The sequence below is a fragment of the Rattus norvegicus genome, chromosome 10 (genome assembly GCF_036323735.1).
Source record: "Rattus norvegicus strain BN/NHsdMcwi chromosome 10, GRCr8, whole genome shotgun sequence".
In the NCBI taxonomy this organism is placed as follows: domain Eukaryota; kingdom Metazoa; phylum Chordata; class Mammalia; order Rodentia; family Muridae; genus Rattus; species Rattus norvegicus.
In genome coordinates this window covers 73,505,553-73,514,620 of record NC_086028.1, presented here as the reverse complement: position 1 = coordinate 73,514,620, position 9,068 = coordinate 73,505,553, and positions in this window count along the sequence as shown.

The following is a 9,068-nucleotide window of genomic DNA, read 5'->3' as shown; positions in this document are numbered from 1 at the left end:
TGTGGGTCCCTGTGCTGCTGTTTTAAGGTCCTCAGAGAAAGCAGGGCCTCACATGGGGAGAGGGCAGCTGAGAATCACCTGCGGTACTCGGGCTCCAGCACTGGGCAGAAATCCAGCTCTGGGCTGATTTTTTTTCTGGTAACTGAGAATAACAGTAAGTTTATGCCTGTCTTCCAATGTAGTGTCAATTAAGTTAGATTCAACAGTATCTGGAACGCTTTCAGCATAACATTAGGTACCTGTGAACTGTTCCATGACCCTAAGACATTGATGTCCTCAGATACGTGCTCGCAGGTGAAGTTGACAACCTGAGATTCACTGCCTGGGGTAGGTTTGATCTGGATGCTCTATTCAACCCCAATGGTCATTACTTTGAAGGCCTGGAAGGTAGGCCTCCGGGATTTTATCTTCCATAACTCATTCTGTGGCCTACAGTAATTCACATATGGCGAGGGCCCAAAGACAACACCTCCTCCCCCTGCCTCCACCAAACCCCTCTACCTCCCACAGAAAGCACCCCTGCAGCCAAGTGGTGAGTTGTGCTGTGGTAAAGCAGAAGGCTGTTTGAAAATAATCAGAAGTTCTCTCAGGAAGCCCAATTATATTTTTACATCAAGAATCAGAATGCTGGCATGGTAGACTTCAGCCTATCATTCACGAACCTTTTATCCTGTAATTAAGCCAGCTCTGCTGCTGGGTTAATTCTTCCCTGAGTGACACCACCCTTTGAGGCAGCCCGTATGTCGGGAGAAGACTTCAGTCTGATGATCTATTACACCAATACATCACGGCAGTGAGCTGCCTCCTTAATGATTTATCCATAACACATCATCAGAGTGAGGCACACTCATAATATATTGCTCAATAAGTCTGCAGTGGCCGAGGGAGGAAGTGACAGGCAGAGGCCCACTCTGTGTCCTGGCATGGCTCGTGTCAGAGTGTGGACCCACACTAGGCTCTCCCTTCCTAAGCCAATGTTTATATAGGCAGCAGGTCTTTCATGCAATGGACCTTTAAAACTTGAAAAGCCATAAGCCAGGAGGACAGGAAGGCCCCTCCTCCCTAGTAGGGCTAACCTGAACCTGTCATGTCTAAGCATGCTAAGTCCTTTCTATGTAGGAGGTCATGGCCACTGCATGCTCTCACCCTAAGCCCTGAGTGTCACCAACTCTGTAATCCATGCATGGGTCCACCACCACCACCACCTGGCACTGTGAAAACCACAGCCTGGGCCACCCAACACGAATGCCCTTAGTTGCAATCAGGTGGGGCCGGGAGGGATGACTCAGTCAGGAAAGTGCCAGCATGAGGCTCTGAGTTTGATCATCCACACAACCATGTGACAAGCTGGGCAGGGTGGCTCATGTTTATCCTCCATCGCCAGGGAGTCGGAGACAGGAGGATCCCTAAGACTCACTGGCCAGCCAGTTTAGTCTACTCAGTGAGCCACAGGCTAAGTGAGAAATCCAGTCACAAAAGGAGATAAGCAGCTCCTGAAGAAGGACAACCAGGGTTGACATCCACTCTGTATGCACACGCACGCATGCATGCGCCCATGCACATGCACATACACTTAAAAATCATTTTTAAAGATAATCTATTTGGGGGCTGGAGAGATAGATGGCTCAGTCGTTAAGAGCACTGGCTTCTCTTTCAGAGGTCTTGAGTTCAATTCCCAGCAACCACACGGTGGCTCACAACCATCTGTAATGAGATCCGATGCCCTCTTCTGGTGTGTCTGAAGACAGTGACAGTGTACTTACATATAATAAATAAATAAATAAATCTTTTTTAAAAAGTGAAGGAATGGATAGTTACAGGAACCCATAGTATGATGAAAATGAAGACATTAGTGACATCAGAGTAAAGGGAACAAAAGATCAAAGTAGTAAGCAAAACGGAATGGGGTGATGACCCCAGGTCTCACACCCCCCACAGCCATCAGAACTAATCGCCTTGCTCAGAAAGCTAAGGACCGGCGGCTCAGCCCAGCAATCCCACTGAAGAGACCCAGGGGAGTTCTTTCTTGTAAACATGCAAAGAAACAGGCACAGTGAATGGTCCTCACAGCATCTGGGACAGAGCAACCTCAACACTAAGAAGGGCTGCATATGTGAGAAGGGTAACTCACTTTAAAAAAAATTATTTCATTTATTCGTTTCTTTACGTATTTTATGTACATGGACATTTTGTCTTTTGTCTGTGTGTACCCAGAAGGCATCGGATTCCATGAGAATTACACGAGGCTATAGTCATAGGTGGTTGTGAGCTGCCGTGTGGGTGCTGGAAACTGAACTCAGCATCTCAAGAAGAGCGGCCAGTATTTTTTTTTTTTTCTTTTTTCTTTTTTTCGGAGCTGGGGACCGAACCCAGGGCCTTGCGCTTGCTAGGCAAGTGCTCTACCGCTGAGCTAAATCCCCAACCTCCCAGTATTTTTTTTTTAAACTATCGAGCCATCTCTCCAGCTCCTGTTTGTTTATTTGTTTGTTTGTTTGTTTGTTTGTTTGTAGAGACCGAGTCTCTCTATGTAGCTCTAACTGTCCTTAAACTTGCTAGGTAGACAGTGCTGGTCTCAAACTCACAGAGTTCCAGATGATTCAGCCTTCTAGGCGCTATGATTAAAGGGGTGTGCCACCACACTGGGCTGAAGAGTCATTTTTATTTCTAACTGCGCGCGCGCGCGTGTGTGTGTGTGTGTGTGTGTGTGTGTGTGTGTGTGCGCACGTGCGGGCCTGTGCCAAAAGAGGCCAAAGAGGACACCAGATCCCCACCCCACCAATGACTGTGAGCTGGAGTCATAGGCAGTAGTGAAAAGCCGAACACAAGACTAAACATGAACCTCTTGCCTCTCAGAAGAGCAATTGCTTTTAACCACTGGGCTGTTGTTTAGGCCCCAGAAGAAAAAAATAATGGGAAGGATAAACACCAAGTCCAAGAAGACAGCACAAGGGCACAAGACCAAGAATTTACATAGAAATACTTTGTTTGAGAGTAGTAAGTTTAGTCACAGCAAAGGGACAGCATGCAGCCAGGGCTAATGGTCATAAGTATGGCCCTGTATCTTATATATACTTTGGTTTTTTTGATGCTTGAGGGTACTACACCAAAGCTATGCCCAGATGTACATTTAACTGAATGTAACAGCCAAAGCTAACTGGGAAACTAAGGCACCAGATTTACCAAAACCATGAAAGGAGATCGTTCCCCTTGTTCAGAAGCAGCCCTGGTTTTCCTTGAACTAAGGTGCGACAGAGCATTCTCTCGTGGGTCTCTGTGAAAGAAAAGATGGATAGTGATGTCTCCTCAGGACACAGAAATAGTGTGCAGAGCGGGAGCGCACCCCAGCGTCCTGAGATGCTAACCGCACACATCTGGGCATCTACAGAGGCCTGAAGAGCCGCATCTGAGACAACCCCAGAGTCAACAGGCCTTTGGGAGGCAGGCAGACCCTGATGAGTTCCTGAGGGTGTGAGACAAGCTAACTCTGGGTAAGACCCTCCTGAAACTCCTGGCTCTGGTGGCAGTCGGCAGCCCACCAAGGCCTTCCCCTGGCACAGAACACAGAAGCCAGTGTGGCAGCTACAGCCCTGGCACTGAAGGCATCTACTCTGTGTGTGCATGTAGCACCAGGCTGCCAAGATGGAGAGGCTACAAGGCCACTTGCCTCATTTAGCGGAGACCCGGGAGGCTGGTGGTAAAGCCCCAGGGGTCTCTTAAGGAGGCAGCGAATATTTTGGCGATAACAGAGAAGTGTCTTGGAGTTTAAACCAAGTACCCTGAGAGGGTTTGGGCAGCCAGCCTCTCCCGAGGAATTCTTAGCAGGCTGAATGCTCCCACCCATCAGCCCCAGGTGCATGTTGTTCTGTGTTGGGTCCTGCACCCTCACCATCTGGGGTATAGTTCCTTTTCCTTGCATCTTTATTTCTGCAGCTGCAGAAAGCTTGGGCATTTTGCAAAGTTTGAGTGCAGTCAGCATCTATTTCCGCTTTGATACTGCAAGTGAACCTGGCATTGATCCTGTCATCTCCGTGGCCAGGATGGGGAGCCACCCATTTGTTCATTTCCTCGACACATGCAAGTGCCTGTTAGGTTTCAAACTGCTGGGACCAGATGTGGCTCAAAGTGGCTAAGTGACATGTGTGAAGCCATGAGTGTCCGGATGTGAGCCCAGATGTTCTGATTGTACAATGGAGGAAAGAGGTCAGAGCCTTCTGATGTCACCTCTCCTGAGTGGACACAGCAAAAGAAGGAGTAGAATGAGGAGGGCTAATGGAAGACACAGGAGAGCCAGTGACATGGATGCAAGCCAGGCACAACAGTGCACCCCTGTAATTCTAGCACTTGGGAGGTGGCAGCAGGAGATACCTTGAACTCAGCAAAAAGTGAGTTCAAAGCCAGCCTGGCCTGGTCTACTGTTCATTATTCTCTCTCTCTCTCTCTCTCTCTCTCTCTCTGTCTCTGTCTCTCTCTCTCTCTGTCTTCTCCATGCCCCATCAGAAGTAACTAAATAAAAGCAAGTGTGTTGTTTGCTTAATGAAGGCTACCACCTCTGGGTAAACTCTAAGAGTAGATGCCCCTCTAATACATTTTTGGTATTCTTCACTTAAAAATGCACATTAATGCTGGGCGGCGATGGCACACGCCTTTAATCCCAGCACTCAGAAAGCAGAGGCAGGAGAATCTAGAGTTCAAGGTCAGCCTGTTCCACAGAGTAAGTTCTAAACAGAAACACCCTGTCTTGAAAAACAAAACAAAAAAGTATATTTCTTTAATTAAAGTTTTTTTTCTTTTTTTTTTTTTTTTTTTTCGGAGCTGGGGACCGAACCCAGGGCCTTGCGCTTGCTAGGCAAGCGCTCTACCACTGAGCTAAATCCCCAACCCCAAAAGTATATTTCTTTATTCATGTATACGGTGCTGGAAAGAGAGGGCAACGGCCAAGTGTGGGAGCCAAGACTATATAGCGAGACCTTTGTCTCTGTGGGGGATTTTGGGGGGGAGTTTTAAGAACAGGGTTTTTCTCTGTGTAGCCCTAGAATTCTGTCTGTCCTAGAATTCATTCTGTAGACCAGACTAGCCTAGGACTCAGGGATCTGCCTGCCTTCGCCTTCCCTAGTGCTGGGATTAAAGTTTTGCACCACCACTGCCTGTCTGAGATCCTTGTCTTAAAAACCAAAAACACCAAACAAAAGAGGTGGGAACTTTGGAAGCTGAGGATGGAGAGAGCAAGTATTTAGACAAATGTTTCCTGTCTGCGTTAGTCTAATGCACATCCCTCCTCACCCAACCTAGGCACCGAGGGCCAAGATACTGTCAAGAACTCAGCTTCTGCTGTTGGCTCATCCACCACTCCATGGGGGAGAGCTACGAGTGCTGTCTTACAGTTTAGGAAATTGGGGTTCCTGGGTCACTGATTCCCCTCCCTGCACAAGATAGGTAAGACTTTTTGTTCCCTGGGGTCCAGGGAACTGTTCCCCACTGCCTTCCTACCTACACCTTCCCTCCCTCTCGCTCTATATGAAATTTGCAGAAGTGTCATTGAGTGAAGAAGGTTAGGAAGCAGTGCTCTGGGCAGAGTCTGCAGGGGCCCAGCATAGTTAGCTCCCTCCTCTCCCGCTCCTATTATAGTACAAGGAGCTGCAAGTCCCTCCCCTTTACACATACACCCTCAGGCCTCTGTCATTTGTCCCGTGGCCCGTTCCCTTCAATCTCTGCTCCATCCCAATAGCACCCCAGGTCCTCAGCTTCCTACATCTCAGCCAGAACGTTATTTCACAAGGACACTTGCCAACCTTGAAAGACAAGGGGCCCGGAGGCAAGGAAATAAAACGAGCTTTCTAGTTGAACAGCACGAGAGCGCAGCGCCACCTAGTGGTGCCGCAGCCGACTGCTCCGGGGCGGTGACATTTTCAGACAATCAATATCTCATTATTAACCATAATCACAACCTGATGTTTACTTTTGGAGAAGTGTTCTGGCAAGGGACGCACATGCACTTTTCTGCATGATTCCGAGGCCTGCAATCCTAAATGCCACAATGACTATTAAACAGTGTCCTGCCAGTGAGCAAACAGGAGGGAGCCAAGATTGACGGTCTATCTGTTTTCATCTAAGCTGCTCACCAAAAAACAAAGCATCCGCTGAAGCCAGTGACCTTTCACTAACTGCTGGAAGGCAAATGCTTGATAAATAATAAATGGACCCCTACTCGTTGTTGCTTGGAACCATCTTTTAATTAAAAGAACTGAGCAGCGAGAAGGTCAGGTGACTGGTGTTTAAGTTAGAGCCCAGGAAAAGCGTCAATCAAGGGTAAAATTAAGCTTGAAATGCAATGTGATTGTCAGCTTAGCAAGTCAACAACAACAACAAAATCTCCCTCTGCAATCTCCCGGTGGAAGGAAGCAATGCTGGTTGATGGTGACATGTTTAGGGGACATGACACTCCACTCTCTGCCTCCTTTACCCTCCCCTAGCAACCTACTCACTGTGCCTGAGCAATAGCCACTTGCCTGGTGAGGCATCTCCACAGAAACTGCCCTGGAGCTAGGCACATCCAATCAGAGGCCAGCGTGCCACACTGAGCACTACCCTAGGAGCGACATGGAAACCATTTCCTGTCCTTCCCACAGGAGGGCAACTGCCCTTCCTCTGCCAGCCAAGGTGACCTCCACCAAGTGGTTCACTGAAACAGCCCAAACAGCCCGGCAGCCCACAGCTCACCCGGAAGTGAGGCTGGGACCCGACTCATCTCTGAGACGAACTTCTCCAGAGCACAGAGCGGGAAGAGAGAGCACAGAGCAGGAAGAGAGAGCTCTGGTTTCCCTGCCCCACTCCCACTCTCCCACGCTCTGCTTTGGCAGTGGTCTGCGCAGCAGGCCTCCACTCTCAGGGCCACATTGTGTCAGGTGCCCTCTCTACTAGACAGACTCGAAAAAACTGCCAACCCAGTTCAGCTTCCTGTCAGGCTTGGTCACAGCCAGATCTGAAGAGATCTGAAGAGACTGGACGCGGCCCAGTGACTCCAAGTGGGCCACATCTGGATCCCTGGGGCTTTATCATTCTGACTTAATGACTGTGTTTTTTTTAAGATTTATTTATTTATTATATATAAGTACACTGTAGCTGTCTTCGGATACACCAGAAGAGGGCATCAGATCTCTTTACAGATGGTTGTGAGCCACCATGTGGTTGCTGGGAATTGAACTCATGACCTCTGGAAGAGCAGTCGGGTGCTCTTAACCGCTGAGCCATCTCTCCAGCCCGACTGTGTTTTTTTAAAAACTAGGCTGGCTCAAACTTGCAGCAATCCTCGGGTCTCCGCCTCCTAAGTGATGATACTACAGATATGCATTAGGTGCAGGCACGTGTGCAATGTGAGGTGAGGACAGCTTCAGGGGGTCTTTCTCGAGCACCGCCCACTTTTCTTTTGAGACAAACTCTCACTGGCCTGGAACTCACCAAGTAAGCTAGTTTGATTGGCCAGCAAGTTCCAGGGATACGCCCACTTCTACCTCCCCAGCCCTGAGATTACAAGTGTGTTCCACCTCGCCCAGGTTTTTTTTTTTTTTTTTTTTTTAAACCATGGGTCATGGAGCTGGAACTCGGGACTTTATGCTTGCAAGGCAAGCCATTTACTTAGCTATCTCTTCAGCTCCTGGCTTAGATTCCTTTTTGCTGCCTCAGGGTTAGAGTTAGGGTTAAGATTAGCATTAGGGGGGTTGGGGATTTAGCTCAGTGGTAGAGCGCTTGCCTAGGAAGCGCAAGGCCCTGGGTTCGGTCCCCAGCTCCGAAAAAAAGAACCAAAAAAAAAAAAAAAAAAGATTAGCATTAGGGTTAGGGTTCTTCTTCCTACCCTTAACTGAGAATACTTCACCCTGGGTTGTGTCCTGTCACCGCCACCATTGTTACCTCATTCATTCTCCTAACTCTGCATCTTCTTCTTTTACTGGTGACTTTATCCATTCCTTAAGTACTTATCCATTCCTTTATCCATTTATATATTCCTTATATATCCCTGCCACTTGGCCACTGGGCTATCATCTCCACCAGGCAGAATTAAAGCCCTATTCCTTCCTCACTGGCTCTTTCTTCACACTACCAGTCTCCTGGTCACTCACAGTTGCAGTTGGGACTAGCTAGCTCCACATCTCTCCCTCCCAAGTCCTGGGCCTTCTGTTAGCTGGATGCTGCTGTCACTACATGGCTTCCCCACTCACTTTCCTGCCCAGCTGACTCCTCCGTGTGACTGCCAAGGCTATCACAATCTGATCCCAGCCTGTCTGTCCAAACATCTTTCTTGTCACTTCTCAAAACAGCGATCCATACCCAGGAGAAGACCAGGAAGCTGTGTATCCACCATTTCAACTCACCTCACAACTGGAAGTCTTGGCAACCTTTGCACATATATTGTCGGCTGGGATGAGCACAAGGTGACACCAGTACAAACGGGGGCTTCCAGAAAGACCCAATGTCTCAGGCTTGTCTTCTGCGAATGTCACTGGAGCCTGGACACCTGCTTTCAGCTTCAGTTCTGCCAGCCCTCAGGAGAGCTTGCTTCTGAAAAGCTGTTCAATGCTTCAGTGGCTACAAAAGTGAGCATGTCTGCCCTTGTTTGTTCTTAATAGGAAAGGAATGCTTGAAGCTGAAGGCCACAGGAAGTTTGGTGCTGGGCACGGGCCGGAGGCTTGACTCACAAACTATAGTGAAGCACGTGAGTGCAGTCCCTCTGGGGACCAGCAGAACATTGACACTCAGCCTGAACCATGAAGATACCAAGCAGAGCTGCCATTTTGAATTTGAAACCATAAAGCCTGAGTAGTGTAATGAGAATTTGGGTTTCTTTAAAAATGTAGAAATGTTATAGGAATGTGTGTTTATTTTAATCCCAGGTGTGGGATACAGGACGCTTCAGGTTGCCCACAGCAGGTGACTGTGATTTGCTTCGTGCTCTGGCAGGGGTGTGATTTTGCCAGCTGCAGATAGTTTACATTTGGAACTCTGGGGACTCTTGCAAGTGTATAAATGCAAGAGCCCCAGAGGGGTGCAGTGGCTGCTCCTCCCCCTGCTGCTGG